This window comes from Crinia signifera, chromosome 5, assembly GCF_055691185.1.
Source record: "Crinia signifera chromosome 5, ASM5569118v1, whole genome shotgun sequence".
NCBI lineage: Eukaryota > Metazoa > Chordata > Amphibia > Anura > Myobatrachidae > Crinia > Crinia signifera.
Window position 1 is genome coordinate 239,261,529 of NC_139221.1, and position 19,101 is coordinate 239,280,629.

A 19,101-nucleotide genomic window follows, 5' to 3' on the forward strand; every position below is an offset into this window, starting at 1 on the left:
TAAATCAAAATATCAAGAAATTTGAGGAGGACTTGATATATAGAAAAGAATCAAAGATGGACAGAGATTTAAATGACTACGAAAAAGGTGAGATCCATAATTTTAATAGAAACCAAAATAAAAGAGATTATTCAACACAGAGAGATAGATCCAGAAATGAAAGACCCCAGAAACAAAATAGAGGCAGAGATCTTGAAAATAATAGGGGTGACCAGACTTATGGGAGATATATTCCAAATAATAGACGCAATAATAGATACAACAGCTACAAAAGAGAAAGGGGTAATTATAACTACCAAAATAGAAATGATTATCAGACATACCCAAATAAAAATAAAAATACCCATCAAGCATATAATAATCCAGAAAGGTATGATTTTAGAGGTACAAACCGCTATGAAGTGCTGCAAAATTACCAGTCCCCAAGTCAAAGACTGATGGGGAGACAAAAAAGAATAGATAGTGTACAAACGGAAACTGAGGACGATTGGGATCAATCACCCCAACCAAACCCCCATCATCATTTTTTAGAGCAGCGCCACAAAGACGTAAGACCAAAAATATTACCTGTAAAAAGAATAAGATCAAAAGACGACGGGGAACAAGGGGAGGAAAACGAAAACAGACAACAAAAAAACCAGTGCATCAGGTAACATCCAATAACAAAGGAGTCTTCAATCTGTCAAGAAAAGAATTGACAGATGAAGAAAAATCTATTTTAGAAAAAGGACTAAACTTTGCGCCTGTTTCAGGGCCTAATATGTTTAAATTATTTGTGGATCTCAACCGTTTCACTCGTACGCTAAGCAGGAAACGGTATTTTGCAATTAAGGCATTAAAAAATAAAGATCAAGATACCACCCCAATACTTTTGGATAGTGAGGACAGAAATGCTCTTGAGATGCTGGAATCATTAGAAAGAGAATCTAGCCGGGAACAAAACCCGGAAGACTCTTCTCTTCTATCAGTAAAAGTCTATGACTACGAAAGGATGTCTAAATTCAGGAAGAAATCTGATTTCTACCCACTTCAATATAAAGGGCCTTACATAGAAAGTTTCCACAAAACCACACTTGAACAGTTCAACACTATGTGCAAAAAATCAGAAACAAAAAGAATTCAGGACAATTTAAAACCTAAAGAACGCAGGGCACTCAAATTACTGTATACCGATCACCAAATTACAATAAAAATGGCCGATAAGGGCGGAGGCGTGGTTGTACTTAATACTGACGACTACGTCAAAGAATGCTATAGACAATTACAAGATCTGAGATTCTACAAACGCCTAGAAGGCAACCCCACGGTGGGTTATCAGAAAGAAATGAGAGACATGCTTGACCTGGCCCTGGTGGGGGGCGCAATATCCAAGGAAGTTTTTAATTTTCTTTTTCACACCCATCCCATCACTCCAACATTTTATTATTTACCAAAAATTCACAAATCACTTATTTCACCTCCTGGTCGTCCAATAATCTCCGGTGTAGGGTCCCTCACGAATAATTTGTCACAATTTGTTGATCACTACCTACAGGGTCACGTAGAGGGCCTGAGATCTTACATCAGAGATACTAAACATTTTCTTAACAAAATAAAAGATATCGAATGGAAAGAGAGTTACCATCTACTCACATGCGATGTCGAGGCCCTCTATTCAAACATCCCCCAGAAACAAGGGGTGGAGGTGATTAAACAACTTTTGGAAACAGATGTGGAGATCTCGGACCCCCTACGTGACCTTATCACACAAGCCATTTCCTTCATTTTAGAGCACAATTATTTTCTGTTTGACTCACATTATTATTTACAAACACGGGGGACTGCCATGGGGACTAGGTTCGCTCCGAGCTTCGCGAACCTATACATGGGTGCCTTCGAGGAGGAGCATGTGTGGGGGAACGAGCTCGGGGGGAACCTGGTCCTCTATGGCAGGTATATTGACGATTTGTTTATTATTTGGGATGGGGACATAGAATCACTTAATCAGTTCACTAATAATTTGGATAAAAATAACTTTGGCCTCCACTTCACATCCACTCACAGCACGTCTACTATAAACTTTTTGGATATTGCGCTCTCCATCCGGAATAACAGGATAGAAACAGAAACATACATAAAAGCAGTCGATCAAAATCGGTACCTTAAATTTGATAGTGCCCATGCAAAAAGCTGGAAGTCAAATATCCCAAAAAGCCAGCTGGTCAGAATAAAAAGAAATTGTTCATTAGAAGCATCCTTTCAAAAACAGTCAGAAAACATAATGCAGTCCTTCATAGACCAAGGCTATCCACAAAGTTTAGTCACTCAAGCCCAAAAAGAAGTTATAAAGATAGAAAGAACAAATCTCCTCAAAATTACGACCCCTAAGAAGAAACAAAAAACAATAGGTACAGAGGATAGAAATATAGCATTCATAACGCAGTATAATAACTGTGCTCATAAAATTCAAAAAATAATTAATAACAACATGTTTATTTTGAAACAAGACGAATTGCTAAAAGATGCGCTGGGGACAAAAAACAAAGTTATTTTCAGAAAAGGGGAAAACTTGAAATCAAAGTTAGTAAAAAGCCATTTTGACAATAAAAAGGGAAATAAGAATAAAAATAAAAATTCACAGACAAGTGAAACGGAAAACAAAAACTGGTTATCAAATCTCCCCGTAGGGTTTCATAAATGCGGGAACAGCAAATGTCAAACATGCCTGTATGGTAACCAAAAAAGTATAGAATTTACGTCCTTCTCTAATCAAACTACGTACAAAATAAAAGATTTTATGAGTTGCAAAACTACATACGTTGTATATTTGATAGATTGCGGGTGCGGCCTCCAATATGTGGGGCGTACTACGAGGAGTCTGCATATTCGATACATGGAACATAGGCGGAATATTATAGCAGGGATCAGAACCCATCCCCTATCAAAACATGTATCGTATTGCCAGCAGCAATCTATCAAAGATGTACGGATTAGAGCAATAGAGCATATTAAACCTACAGAAAGAGGGGGGGATCGCTTTGGGCGTCTATGCAGAAGGGAAGCATACTGGATATTCCAGTTAGGGACAATGGTCCCCAATGGCCTAAATGACTCCATTGAACTAAATAATATCTAAAGCTCTTTCAATATAGAAAGGCCAATAGAACCATCATTTGCATAAAAGATCCCCAATACCACAGAGCTCTGTCTGTTTGGGTGTCCCCCTGAAAATACCTCTATGGCTAAAAATATCTCTATGGCTAAAAACATCCTCAAGCCAAGCACCACCCTTCATAGAATAATAATATTCCGTTATAAATATTCTTTCTTGTTATTAAATAGTAGTGTTAATTTACCAAATGTACCCCTTTTCCCTTCATCGAGTTCCCCCTCATGGAGTACCATCCCCTGTTTTTGACTATACAGAGTGGCATCATTATATTCAACATACCCCCCATTGGTTTTATTATATGTTCAGTCTCTCTCTTCTTTGGTCCCGTCCCCCACTTCTTCTCCCTTCCCCCTGTTTCTTTTCCCCCCCTCCCCCCCCCCTCCCCCCCCTTTTTTTCCCGTTCCCCCTTCATTCCAACTATCTGGTTTATCTGGATAATAAAGGATATGGTCCAATGTACTATGCACCAATATAAACCTTTGGAATAAATCGAATTACCAACAAGTAAAAATAAACAAAGATATACTAAGGTCCAAGTTTTTTTATAAAAATGGAGTAGAGAATGAACAATGTAAATTGTATATGTCAGTATTGATATCTATATGTCCTTATTCTTTCGATTACCCATTCCTCGATTTTTGATTATACAATATAATTTGATTAGATGTGATATGAAAATATGTTTTATGAACCTCCACTAATGGGTGAATGTTTTCCCTAAAGGCACATTACGTGTCTATATGTGAAATTAGATCTATTATAGGATTAGACATACACCCATTTATGAATATATGTATATATGTCCTACCCACTAAATATGCAGATGCATAGACCTACGGAATTTATCCCGTCTGTGAGGGTATGATCTCTATTTTTCTATATATATGTGTCCCCCTGGTATATATATATATATATTTTTTAATATCTGCAGGCATGGTGCCAGATTAGATACGTTATATATATTGTTTTTAGTATTATTTTTTGATTTTTTATTTATTTTTTATTTATTTTTATTTATTTTTTGATTTTTTATTATCATTCTTTATATTTATTACTAAAGTATAATGGCGACATATTGAATAATTACTAGCTTCTAATAAAACCTGTTCAAAAACGATGTTTTAAGATGTATATATTTTCCTATTATGTTGAAAACCACAAGGTGCAGATGTAACAGCAGGTTTTAGAAACGAGGCATAGCTACACATATATGCAAAGTGTATAAGGAAGTACAACCGTATATGAAGTCGAGGCTTGGACCTCAATACAACGGCGCATGTGCCAAACAGATTGATGCTGGAAAATAATAATTAAAAACGCCCATGTGGGCGGCGCCTGCCCCGATAAATACGAGCAAGGGGGCACATACAAGCCATCTGAGGAAGCCGCTGATACTCCAAGAGGCGGGGAAACGCGTCACAGGAAAACCCTAGCTTGTCATTTGACACTCTGAAAGTACCCTGCTGGGAGACCCGGAAGCCGGAGCAGCGTGTTCGGAGACAAGGCTGACAACGCAAGCAGCCGTGAACCCTCTCCAGGCGTGGGCGACTGAATAAACTCCCCTAACAGTGGATTACAAAACGGAGCATAAGTATACTTATTTTTGCATCTATTCATTTACAAGCTTTCTAACACCTTCAAGCTTTGCATGTGGCTCTAATGACTGAGTTATAATATCTGGCCGGAAATTAACCCCTGATTGTGCCTAACAGAAGTATGTCTGCTTAAAATGCTATTTAAGCCTCTGTTATCAGACTAACATCACTTTGCACAAAAGACTGCCAATTACTAACCCTATGCCTGCTTCAACTGTTGATAAAGCCTTGCAACAATAATATATGTGCTTCAACTGTTGATAAAGCTTTACAATAATATATGTGCTTTATATGAAGATACGAATATAATCTCTGCCGGGCTATGCAAATTGCATCTATTACACCTGGAGATATTATAAGATAGTTGCTTATGCACCAATAGGTTTTCTTAACCTTTCAAGTCACCGGCCGGTGCATTCAGTTTTATAAATGTTTATTATGATTATTGTTAATTAAATTTGTACTTTTACACAAAATTGTGTGTTCTCAGTGTCCTTTAGCGCCGCCTACCTTCTTTCTATTATAATATATAGCTATTTATCTAAAGTTAACTAAATGGCTAGCTACATAAACTGACTGAGTGATTCTCATGACAAAGAGTTAAAGTAAGTAAAACTGTATAAAATACAATATTATTTATAGTATGGATGGTGTAATGGTTAGCATTACTGCATTACAGCGCTGAGGTCATGGGTTCGATTCCCACCATGGCTCTAACCGTGCGGAGTTTGTATATTCTCCCCATACTTGCGTGGGTTTCCTCCGGGTATTCCGGTTTCATCCCACATTCCAAAACTATACTGATAGGTTATTTGGCTCCTAACAAAATTAACCCTAGCTACAGCATTTTCGTCTAGTCAGTTTTCGTCATGACGACATGGACTAATATCTATTCATCATTTTCATTATTAAGAAATTCCGTTATCTTACATTTTAGTTACAGAAGAAACCTTCGTTCAGTTATAGTTTTAGTCTACATTTTTGTCGACTGCTCATGTAGTTAATGCATCTTAAAGATAGCAGCGCTGACAGTGACAGGTCTGCATAACACCCTTTTTATTTTCCAGTAATTACTGCAGTCATACATGGGGGAGAAGCACAATGCACATAACGGCGCTTACATTGCATCTCCCCTGTAATATCCCTATTTACATCTACCCCCTTATCTGCTCCCAGTAAATCATCATGGTGTAGAGCCAGTGAGCCGATCTATCTATAGTGAATGATCTTTCTACTAAATCTTTTATTTTCAATGTTCCAAATGGCTTAGTATAGTAATTAAAAAGCTATCTAACCTAATATACGTAAAATGTATTAATCTTAAGTATTTCCCCCCCCTATTTGTCTATTATAAATCTGATAACATTTGATTTTATAACAAATTCCCCCTAGCATAGCATCATGGCAAAGAACCATAACAGTTGTTACACTTTTTCTTTGTTACCATTCATTCATTTTAAGTACAGTAATTATTGCTATAACCTTACACAGTATTTCTCTAGTTTCTCATTCATATTTTTTATTGACGTTGAAGTATGCATTTTACCATAGAACATTACAGTTACATTATCTCAGCTTGACATGTTTTGCTCGATGCATGGTATATTACTGTGCTCAGCTTGGGATCTGACTCATACTATAATTATTTGTTATTAAATGGGTTCATTTTGTGCATCAACTATAAAAACATAGAAAGTAAGTTCACTGAAATGTGCATACAAAAAGAAAGGCCAAAAGTGATAACGATAAGAATAGAATATATAATGTTCATTTCATTTGTGCATGCCACATTATTTGGACGATTAATATCTATCCAAGGTTTAGGAAATTTCCAAATGATCTGTTATCTTATGTAAGGACAAAAAAATCAAAGAGAAAAGCTTTTTCAGTGACTGCGATTGATGTAAATGAAAATAGAATCTCAATTTACTGCAAGGAAAGTAAGATCTCAATCTTTTTAATTCAAGCTTTTATGTACAGCGCGCCAGTGTATATTAATAAATTAGGTTTTTGTGCATTTCTTGTTTGAAATTCTATTATCATGTATGACCTTACTTTTACAAAGAAACCCACATTTTTTAATTCAAGTTATATTAGTTTCAATACATTTGTAAACTACTTTTAAACTATTAACAGTTTACACCACACTGGATTGTAAGACTTCATAATGGTATGTAACACTAGATAGTGGTGAAAAGTGACCATACTGTACCTATAAGAGGTACAGTACATACAAAAGTAGACAAAATAACCAACACAATATGGTCTAGGGAAGAGAACAGCAGGCAAAATAAGACAAACATAACTAATTAGGTAAACCAAATATTGATTCCTAGTGTATCATTAATTGAGTACATTCTAGGTTATCGCACCTAGAATGTACTCCTTAATGAATCTTGTTAGAACAGGTTAAACTTGATGGATGAACTTTTTAATCAACCTTACTTACTATTTATGTACTGTTTACTATGTAAAATAAGGACCCTGCTATTGAGATATTGCGATTGAGTGGGTAAAGAATAGAGCTGATTCAAAGTGGGAGTAGAACAGGCTACAGTAAAAACAGCCGGCTGTAGTAAAAAAAGTGGTATTTCAATTAATATTTAAGTTACAGTACAAGGAACGGGAGACTAATCAGATGTGCAGACAGCAGCCTTCTAGTTGGCAATAAAAATTTGTTATCAGATTGTATGCAAGGCAGAAGCTAGTGTAAGAGTGCATGAAGAGGTGTATTATGAGACGAGGGTTGAACTGTATGAAGGTACGGTGTGGTTGAGGGTTTTGTAGGTGAGGTGAATAATTGTAATTAGATTATAAAGACTATAAGAAGCTGGTATATGATTAAGCACTGGGTGGAATTTTGCCACAGTATTTAATATGAAATGAAGCAAGGACAGATGGGTGAGAAGAATGCTAGATATGAGGTGGTTTCAGTTCAGTAGGTCATAGTTTGATTTAATTATACAATCCATACATCTGATTCTAAGGTAATAGGAGAATCATGATTATTTTTAAGGTACAGGTGACAGTAAATTGAAATAGATTGGATCTGAGGAGTAAAGCAAGGGTTGGTGTGAAGGGCGACAACGTGGAAATGTATTTGTGTGTCTGAGGATTTTGTGGTATCAGTTATGGTGAGGAGATCTGAAGTTAAGTGGTAACTGAGAGGTGAGGGCATTCCCAGCGGAATGTTTGCATGTATGGGTGATGGCACAGAAGAGTGAAATAAAAGGAGAGAAGGTTACAAAGTAGGTGTACACATATCCTAAGTAGTTGGAGGCACAATGGAGGAAATCAATTGGATAAAAATTATAGAGAGAAGTTGGGTCAAGACATGGTGTCTTAGAATTAGTAAGATAAGTCCATGTTTAAAGTTTAACCTTCTTTTCAGTCAATAGTGTAAACAAACATTAAGCAAATTATTATATTAACTTGTGAGTTGATGTAAGTAAAGCAGTGACAGGTACATACGTATTGCCCTTCCCTTTTGTTCCCCTTCTAGTGCAGTTATTTATTCATAAAATGATCTTGTGTCATATCATGTTTGAATCTGATGTTTCATTTCAATGGAATGTGTATAAATAAAACTGTCCTAGAATACATGTTTTAGTTCTGCCAAGATAATAGTTATAAGGTTATTCAGTCATCACAGGAACGCACAGAATAACCCACTCTGGGGACAAGGTTACAAAATGCAAAGATCAGAGGTGGCAAAAGCTACCAAAACATTATAATTAAAAGAGAAATAAAGAGACTGTAGGAATTCAACCATACTCTCAGTATCATCTCTCTTGAAAGGTGCAGGGGGTGCTTGATCTTTATACCTGAAACTACCGAAATGTATGTGGATCTCACACATTCCACGCATTTATTAATGCAGCAGGCAGGATGGGAAACTGGGAAATAAGAGTCTGTGAGGCAGGGATGGGGCTACAATGATGTTGTTTTACCATTGCTTCTTTCCCACGGACCTGGGATTTGTGACATTTGGTTGCATAAAGAGCAGGCATAATGACATAACAAGCCCAGCCCCACCACTGAAGTGGTTAGCTGCATCTCCTCTCTTGGCTTGAAAAAGTCCCCTGTTTTAAGGGACGAAATACTTTGACATCTATCCCCGGTGCGCTAAGGATACCAACGATACCATAAAATCAGAGGCGCACATCTAAACTACAGCAGCTGCTACCGATCTCCCTCCATCTGGTAATACAAGCAGTCTTCAGGTGCAGCCTGCATGCTGTATCTATTATGGAATTTTATAGAATTTTATAGAAGTTTATTGTTTAATTATCCCTCTTTCTAAACCTCAGAGATCGATCAACCAGTTTATGTGGAATTATAAACCCTCTAATTATCCTCTACTATAATATCATTTTTCCCCCATAGGTTGCAGGGTACTCCCTATTATCAAAGACTTGGCTTTTCATTTTCCTAAGTTGCTTCCTCCTATCCCCCCCCCCCCTTCCCCCAGGACAACCTGGCTCTATATTAAATCCAACTGTATCCAAGACCTGTCCTTATGGTGTGTACAAAAGAAACAGCAACAGCAACAAACCTCTAATTATTTCTGCATACATGGACTCTATAGTTACATTTTCTGTCTATCTTACTGCTACAGTATATGAAATAACTCTGACTTTAATACTACTCACATGAAGCCATGGACAACAGTATCTGTTAAATTCACGCTGACTTTCATTCACATGGGCTTAGGCTCCCCTTTTGGGTTTACAAATGAATATTTTCAAACACAGCCCTTTCTCATCTCCTTACCACAGTCTCCACTTCATTGTGATGTTATCCCTTTTGAGTGCCTCTGTAAATACAGCCCCATGTCCAAAGACATGATTTCTAAAGTTTACGGCATCCTCATTGCTCTCCCTAATTGCAACTTGCAAGCCTTATGAATACTTCTGGGCAGTGGACCCCGGCTACCTACTTAATGAAGAGACTTGTGACGACATGACTGCCAAAACCTCCATTTGTATTTACCATAAGGAAATGTCTAATAAGTTATATTAGACCCAAATGTTTCCCTCTACAGCATCCCTCTGCTGGTGAAACTGTGGCATCTGAGGCACTCTTAAGCTGGTTTCACATTGCAAAATCCTGCTTTCAACCCGTTTTTGCAAACGTGTCTTAAAACTGGTCAAAAGCCAGTTAAACCCCTTTCATATTGCATGTTGTAAAGGTATATTGCAGTTTCAATACTGTCTTTGTACCTTCAGATTCAACCCGTTTCTCCCATAGAAAGTCATATTCATTTATTTATTTATTTAATTATTTATTAACAGTTTCTTATATAGCGCACACAGATTCCGCAGCGCTTTACAAAGCATAATTAGGAGCAAAAACACATATCAAATTACAGTACAAGACAGTTTAGGACAAGTACATGGTAAATATGGATAGTTGCATCAGGGGACAGGACACTGAAGCAATCATCAGGGTGGCAGAGTTTTATATATTCTAAGAAAGGCACAAGAGGAGAGAGGGCCCTGCTCGTGAGAGCTTACATTCTAAAAGGGGAGGGTTAGACAGACAGGGGTGACACAGGAGGGAAAGAAGTGAGCATAAACAGTAGGTTATAATGAGAGATGGTCAGATTTTATGCTGGAGGGTGGGCCATACAATGTAATTTTAAATGTTTTTTTTCCTGCTTGTGGGCGAGGATCAAGTGGGGTTATCATTTGTAGCAAATGATTTTCTGAGCTGTTCAGAGCTGTTCTGAGCCGTTTCTGAACTGTTTAGACTGCAGGAAAAACGGCTCAGAAATGTGTAGGATCCTGCTTTTAACACGTTTCAAAATACCGGTATTTTGTAACCGGTAAATTGATTGTGGAGCTTTCATATTGCAGCTGGTACTGTTTTAAAGCAGTTAAAAATCTGCAATATGCTGTGTTAAAACTGCAATGTGAAAGGGGCTTAACTCATGTCTGGTCGATCTGCCCCATAATTAAATCTTGGCCCTCTGTTCATACACTCTTTTGTAACCATACTTGGAACTCCGATACTGAAAGATCTGTGAATTTTTTTCCTAAATTACTCTTTGTACATCATCCATCAAATTGCTCCTAATTGTAAGAACCCCCTTCCACCTGAAATCACAAATTTGGTATATAGCTATGGTGGTAACTATTACTTATTATTTCAATGATATATTCCACATATTCAGCCAGGTATGGGCCCCCTATCCTACTTACCTTTAAACATTTCTTTCTACGTCCAACTCTACCACTAAATATGTGACACCTCTTTTCGCTAACAGATTTTTCTGCTATCTTAAGCAGCCCATACACAGTCCGTTTAACGGATCCGTTTGGGACTTAAATAGTACACATCGGATCGGATCGCATCCCTAGTGCATGCAGTGTGCATGCACTGCTATCCGATCCGATGTGTACCTAGTACAAAAAGTATGTGCAGCACATACTTTTTGTACCGTACTATGTGATGCGCTGGAGCGCGCATCGCATAGTACAGAACGGAGCCGTACACAACGGACCGTATATGGGCTCCATTATGATCTTTTTGGTGCATGTCCTTTTTCTGTAATCCTAATTACAGTTGTTTACCATGGTAGCCATAGGTTTTAAGTAAGCATAACACTGGCTGTCATATACAGCTTTAACCATGTATGGCAGGGGGTGGCTTAGCAAAAATAAATGTACATGTTATCATGTATGGAATATATTTACTGGCTGGTTCCCCTGAAGATTGGATGTGCTGATTGTACAGTATCTCTAGTCATGTGGCACCTGGGAATCAGCAAAAGGCTTCACACACTCCTCATTAGCCTGCCCCTGGACTCCCATTGGCTGGTTTTATAAGAGTCTGGGGGCAGAGTTAGCAGTGTGTTTAGTATCCCCGTGCAGCACATGGTTGGCTCTGTAATTCAGGGGCTGCAGTCACCACTGGTTAAGTATAAATAATATATAATTTTTATGTAAAACTATTATTAACAAACACAAAGATATCTGTCTGTTCACATTCCCTGAATCTCAAATTAAAATAAAAAATTAAAATATTATATATGCAGTGACTACACTTTAGTTTTTTCCACCTCAAATGTTTCCAAAACAACCAGCAAATTTAGCAATGCATCATTATGCAATGTACATTTTTTCTAATTTAGCATTTTCCTCGCGCAGTGTTCTGTCATCGTGCAATAAAAGTGTAATTGACAGTGACATCTGCATAAGTTGTCTCGCACTATAGACAATATAAACACAATTCATTAACTACAGATCTTCACAAAAACATTACATTTTTTCTTTCACTGCATAAAAGCTACTGAATATACTAAACAGAATGTCCTCTTTTAAAAGTACTTGAATTTTGAATGCTCCATGAACACTTTCAAATGACTCTTAAATCATAGGCACCTTAAAATTAGATTTATACATTTTATCTACCATAAAAATATAAAAGAGTTTGTTTAAACCCTTCTGCCTTCTCAAGCATAAATGATCAATTACTTATGAATTCTACTTGATGGATCTTACCTGTTCTCAATTTATAATCATAGTATACCAGCTACTTACTGGATAATATGCGTAAAGTTATTTATTCTGCACATTTAATCTCATACTCCTAATTCTTGTTCTATACTTTGAAGAATCATTACTAGAATATGCAGTTACTCGCATACCTGCAAAAATTTTAATTCATGAACTCAATATTCCTTATAATGACTGGGGCATCTCAAAATGGCATTCAACTTTTACTTAAAATCCAAAAAGTAACAACACTTTGACCTTAAGGCAATGTTTAGTGTAAGTGAGGGGTTAATCACATCATAAAAGAGGAGGTGTCTCTTGTGCATAATTAATTCCTCTAGGACAGCGTTTTTCAATCAGTGTGCCGCGGCCAGCTCTCAGGTGTGCCGCGGGACACCGTGTCACAGCGACTCACCAGGGACGATAAGGGAGAGGCGGGCGTATCATCCTCTGTCCTCGGCGCTGTGTATGTGTGACCTTTCAAGCTGACGCCAGGAGGTGCCTGTGCGCATTAGGTCATCCAACCTATGCATTGCAGGTGCGTCCCAGCGCATGCGCAGAAGGCTGCCACGGGAGTCACAAGACCGGAGCCATTTATCAAGTCAAGTGCGCACTGTATGACTTTTGAATACCTGTCCTGGAGGTAGGGGCATTTGTGTGTAGCATTTCTAACGGGTGCTGGTGCTGTGGAATAATAAAGGAGGGGCAGGTGTGTGGAATAACTAAGGGGGGGCAGGTGTGTGGAATAACTAAGGGGGGGGTCGTGTGTGGAAAAACTAAGGGGGGCAGGTGTGTCGTGTGTGGAAAAACTAAGGGGGGCAGGTGTGTGGAATAACTAAAGGGGGGGCAGGTGTGTGGAATAACTATGGGGGGGGGCAGATGTGTGGAAAAACTAAGGGTGGCAGGTGTGTGGAATAACCTGAAGCGGAGACGGACAGGGTTCCCATCCCCCCGCCGACGGGAAACTGAGAAGCGTCTCAGTCAGATGGGGCGCCTCTTCGCCAGATTCTGGCGCTGGCGCAGCACCAGCAAAGAAGAGGCCAGCTCCATCTGTACTGTAGTCAGAAATGACAGTATTAATGTACATCTGACCTTTAGGAAGAATATAATGTAGAAGGACAAAACAAGTAAAGTATGGCATTTTTGTTCTAGAGGTGCCTATTTCTAAGAAAAAAACTTGCTCTTTGAATGCCAAGTGAATTTGTCAAATAGGTGTGAAAATTGGCAAGAAATCATTTTTATCATGTTTACCTTATATCGGAAATATAATCTTTTTTTTTTTTTTACATAAAAATTTTTATTTGCATTTATAAAACTAATGTGTGAGCGATGGGAGCATTTCTAGCGGATATTTTGAACATCTTTCACAGCGATGTTGGCACTTCAAGGTCAACATAAGTTTTTACATCAGATGGAAAACAGGTCTATGTGAAATGAACACAAATAAATTGAAAGCAACCTTCATACAAAGACTGGGACAAGTCTTTACAACTGTTTTAGCAAGTTGCCCTATAGGCTAGGGGTGCAGATACTGTATATGAGAGTATGTTCCTTATACAAATTTACTACTGTAACATAAAGATTTATTATTCTTGTGTGACAAACCAACCACCCCATATTCTATGTTCCTTATAAACAGGCTGAGAACATATTGGATAGAAATGTAACTGAGACATGGGAAGAGTAGTCTCAATAAGTTGTGATGAGTTTACTGAAAATGGCTGCATTATCATCATGCACTTTATAACTTTGTTATGCTTAATACTGTACATCTGATGCTGTGATAGGAGACTGGTAGTGGTCCAAGTCACCTGAGTGGGCAGTAGGGTGGTACAGGGTCCCTTCTATTATCAGGCATTCACTTATATTTAGCAGGTAGTTCCAGAATCTGCCAGAGGTGGCATTGTTGAGTGAAGATGTCATTATGTAAATGAGTTTCAAGGGTCTCAGAGCTATATGCAGCTGTGGACAGGCACTGTGGTGCAGTCAGAGCCGGCCTTAGGCATAGGCAAACTAGGCAACTGCCTAGGGCATTTGGAATGCTTATGGGCACCAGCAGCTTCTGCTGATTAAAATGATATGCAGCATGTCTATATTCTGTGTGTGAGTGAGGCTGTATCTGCATATGAAATAGTGTATTCATGGAAATCATTGTAACATAGCATTCCGTATGCAGGTACAGCCACAGCCACACACATAATATAGGCATACCACATATCATTTTAATCATCGGAAGCTCCTTGTGTGTCCTGGTCATATAACAATGCAAATAAGACAAATTTTCAGCAAAAAAAGGCACCCAACGTTAGCAGAACTGGCCAGGAGCTGCATGGCCTATAAAGGCAAGATGTATGAGGAAACATCTGTATCAGAGGCAGAGGTCACAGTGTTAACGGCTGTGTGAGTGCTGTCTGCGGGTGGGTTGGTTGTGCAATAGTGTGCGACATATGTGTTACAGGCTTTATGGGTGTCATGTGTATAAGGGCATTAATAATGTGCAACATATGTGTAATGGGCGTGTGTCATGTGTATAAGGGCAAAGAGAGAAAGGGGTAGGGAGTACAAACTACCCAGGCTGATGGAAGAACCCAGTGGGGACCCCGGGCCCTCTCCCCTTAAGTGACAGCAGCAGCTGCAGCTCTTCTCCTCTGCCCAGCACACACACTGCTTTGTGCTGGGTTGCAGTGTGGCCATGAAGATGTTTAAAATACAATATTTTCTCAGGATTTTTTTCTAAGGGTATAATGTGAATAATGTGAGGAGTAATGTATATAAGGTAAAGTGGTACTACTGTGTGATGTAACGTGAATAATGGACACCATCGCATGATATAATGTGAATAAAGTTGCAATACTGTGTGGCATAATTTAAATTGGGGGTACTATTGTGTGGCCATGTCCCTTCCCAGCAAGAACACACCCCTGTTTGGGCTGCGCACCGAATGTGTGCACTGTTTCTATTTAAAATATTGCGGGTAGGAGCACCAAAATGATAACTGCTGTGATGAGGGTTGATGGTGCTGGAAAGGGGTGCAGGGTCAGAGGCAGAACTAGTGGCGGTGCTAAGGGGCACCAGCCAAAATCTTGCCTAGGGCGTCATTTAGGCTAGGACCGGCTCTGGGTGCAGTGCTAATGCCCGTGTCTGGGCAGGTTCCATATCCACATTGTCGGTGATGTCTTGGAGGGCACCTCAAGACAAAGCTAGGTATATTTACAGTTTCCTTATATTATACCATAGTAGTACCATATACAGAGATATCTGGGGATTTTCTCTGCTATTATCCAAAAATACTGGTAGGTTAAATGGCTCCCAACAAAATGAACCCTAGTGTGAATGTTTGAAAGTGCACATGTGATAGGGCTATTGCTTGTATGCTGCGGCAGGGACTGATGTAAATTGAAGAGGGGTGTGTGTTTGTGTTATATAAATAACTTGTAATTAATAATAAAAATAAATCATAAACATTACAATTTAGAAATTAAATAATGATGACAATCAGAATATTTACATACCAGCATAACTATTAAGGCATAAATGAGCCCTGTTGTTAAAGAAAGAAAATATTTTTGTGAATTAAAAATCTGGTTGGCAATGCATCGAAAACCAGTTCCACTGACACTGGCGACTATGTTCTGCTGGACATTCTGAGCAAACATTGGGCTGCTTTAATCTATTAAGTTGCAGTCAATGTCTAATTGAAGGTGGCTCTTTTGTGCCCACACCGGCGGACTCACTCTGGCTGCGGTGCTTCTCAACTGATGCAGTAGACTGAGGCTGCAACTTTCTTGCAGCTGCAGCTAAAAATGCATCCACCTCTGAATCACCCCCTGAAAGTAAAAATACACTGAGCTCTTTTTTCTTTTACATACTATAATACTTGTCATGTTTGGTGGCTATATTTATTTCAATTTAAAAGCACAATGACCTTAATATATAAATGAATGCAAGAATACAGAATTTTTAAATAAGTTACAATTTGTATGTTAATACAGTATATTGAATTAGCTGCAATTATTTTACATTACACATTCAAGGTACAAAAACAGTAATGGGATGCTTATGGAGCTTTAAAGGGAGTGATTCAGAGGTTGGAGCTAATTTTGTCACAGCCAACACTGTTTCATTCTGGTAATGCTGCAGCCAATGAGCTGAGTATTGAGAAACGCACTGACTGCAGCTGTCATCTATCATGGTGTGGTCAAAAGATGCACCATTAATTGACCATTGGCCGCACCATCAAACTTTTGAACAACTCTATGGTTACTCAGAATGTTCAAAGGTTTTTGTCCACTGAGTTCATCTTTCAACACAGTATCTGACACCAGCACACCCCGGACAACTTAAGCCACCAATGAACAATGGGATAAATGCTCAGTATGCTCTCGGATGAACATGCTAAGTAAAACATCCATTGCTTGCTTCTGATTTTTACTTGTGTTCATCTCTGAATCAGGTCCAAACTGTTGAATTTAGCAAGGGACACAATAAATTTAGAGGTCTAGAAACTTAAGGCCTCCTACACTTATGCAATTTGGACTGATTTCTCTCAATTCCGATATATCAGGCCGAGAAATTGGGTGAAATTGGCTCAAATGGATGTGTTTGACATCGCATCTGTTGTGAGGTCCATTGCGCATTGACACAGAGTTGGAGGTTGGACTTGCCTGCACATCCAATTTCCAACTCAGAGCCCCTCCTGGTGGCAGGGAATGGGGTTGCATGTGATACATCACATGCAGAAGGACTGCATGGTCCCTGGTGACTCCAGGAGATCGGTTGGCCATACACTGCTGTGTATGGCCACTTTAAGCCTTGGAAAGAGATAAAGTGGATGGATATAGAGTGTCAGACAATCAGCTTCCAACTGTCATGTTATAGAGTTAGAAAAATTACAGTTAGGAGCTGATTGGCGTGTACTTGATTTATCTCTCTCCAACAACTTAGTACCTAGACCCCTTATTATCTTATTCCCTTATTTTACAAAATCATTTTTCTTATACACCCTTATACACAAAATATGCTCAAACCACTTACTAAAAAGAATATTACCAGAACACACAGAAAAACTAATAGGCTTTAAAGTTAATTTCTTTTTTTATCTCATCAGTTGATCACTACACATTTTATTTATCTCTCTAATTTCTTACAGAAATTGATCAAAAGTTTTTCTGTATGAAACAAAAAAAGTTAAACAGAAAACTGATTAAGATCTGTTTAAGCTATTATTTTTACTATTGAGGCACTTGAATTACTTCTACATTCCTAAAGTATAAAGTCTAAAACAAAATTAAAGTTTATCTATTTGAATTGCTTTTATCCTTGAAACATTTTCTGATAATGCCTGCAAGTTTATGGCAGTGATACAGTTAATTGCTTTTTAGAAAGCATCAGTGACCATTGATTTAAATAGGCTATAAAACATGAGATAAACTCGGCAGGACGGTGAACTCAGACTAACAATATTTTTAGTACTTATCACTGTGGCTTGTTCCACATAAGGTGAAGGTTTCTCCATTACAGCCTTTTGGATTTACTCCCTTCAGACAGTACATTGATTCTAAAGGACTGAATGAAATGCTGTCATATGCAGTGTTCTTATACTACTCCCAATAGACAGAAACCACAGTGCGCCCATTACGGTGTGACAATAGGTGGTAATTCACCAGATGCTAGTGCTAATATGCACACAATTATCATACAATTGGATCGGCCGATCTATATGTATCCTTTTTCAACTGTAGTTTATTGATCTTAGATTTGTCCCCTGAGGCTCATGCTGTACAGGTGCATTATATCACAACAAGCTGTTGTTCTATGATTCTCTCCTCTGCTAGATGAATGTATATATGTCCAGTGCTTGAGTTCCCCTTGTCTGTCCCTTGCTCGTATATTACTTATTTTTATTTTACTTGTAATTTCACAGTGGGCTCCAATCAGTATACACATGGATTATAGCTCCCAGAGGGCATCCGGCCAGTGCCAGGTACAAAATCCCCCTCTATGAGCAGCACGCACTGTGTCTCTATACACCACACAGGTTTCTATGGGGATCGGAACCATCAGTGAAGCCACGCCCCAGGGAGGTGCCTGAAAGTCACTGCAGTCGTACACGTGTGATGTCACCGGACCCCAAACTGGAGGCGAGGCTGTAAGTTTTGTTTGCTATAGATATATATATACAAAAAAGAAGAACGATTGGAGTGCGCAACCTAATCCTTCCAGTGTACCTCCCAGCTTGTAAAATAAAATCAGAAATACATTCTGAAGATCGTTTTCTTGTGTTCAATGTTGAATGTGTTCACAATAATCATGCACAATCCTTTTCAAGATGAATCGTCTTTTTATTGCATTAAAACCCCGACGCGTTTCTTCACTAAGACTTCATCAGGGGTAAACTCAATCAAAAGGTTATATGAGCAGCGGTCCTAGCGAGAGTCTTTGCTGATCGCTGTGGATTTTTATTCAACATTTAAAAACAAATCTGTAGAGTATTCTGAAAGTAATCGACCAATTTAGTGTAATTACTGGTTATTTACTGAAGGTGAACTTCCGGGATAAATAATCAACTTTTCATCCAAAAAAGAAAGTGGATTTCTCAGAACACTCTCTCAGTAACAGCTACCCAATTCAGCATTCAGAAACGGAATGATCTGAGTTGGAATGCTGAATTGGGTGGCTGTTACTGAGAGAGTAAGTTAGCGGCAGATCAAGCCATCATTGCAGCTTTCTGTGGGACGTGTCCGGCTATCCGCCTGCGGTGAATGTGAGCAGCTTTGCCTTGTGGTTTTATACCCATGTCATGTGGTACCCAGTCCACAGAGTTATTTTATTTGGTACGAGTCTATTACTTTTTATA

At 38.6% G+C, this 19,101-nt stretch overlaps 1 long non-coding RNA gene across 2 annotated transcripts in view; it reads left to right on the forward strand.

Moving 5' to 3' along the window:
* Positions 1-18,374, forward strand: part of LOC146080952 (uncharacterized) — a 63,968-nt gene extending 45,594 nt beyond the window's left edge. For both annotated transcript variants that reach the window (XR_014475039.1, XR_014475038.1), the window contains one exon: positions 18,169-18,374. This is a non-coding gene — a long non-coding RNA (uncharacterized LOC146080952). The remainder of the gene's footprint in view (positions 1-18,168) is intronic.
* The last annotated feature ends 727 nt before the right edge of the window (positions 18,375-19,101 follow it).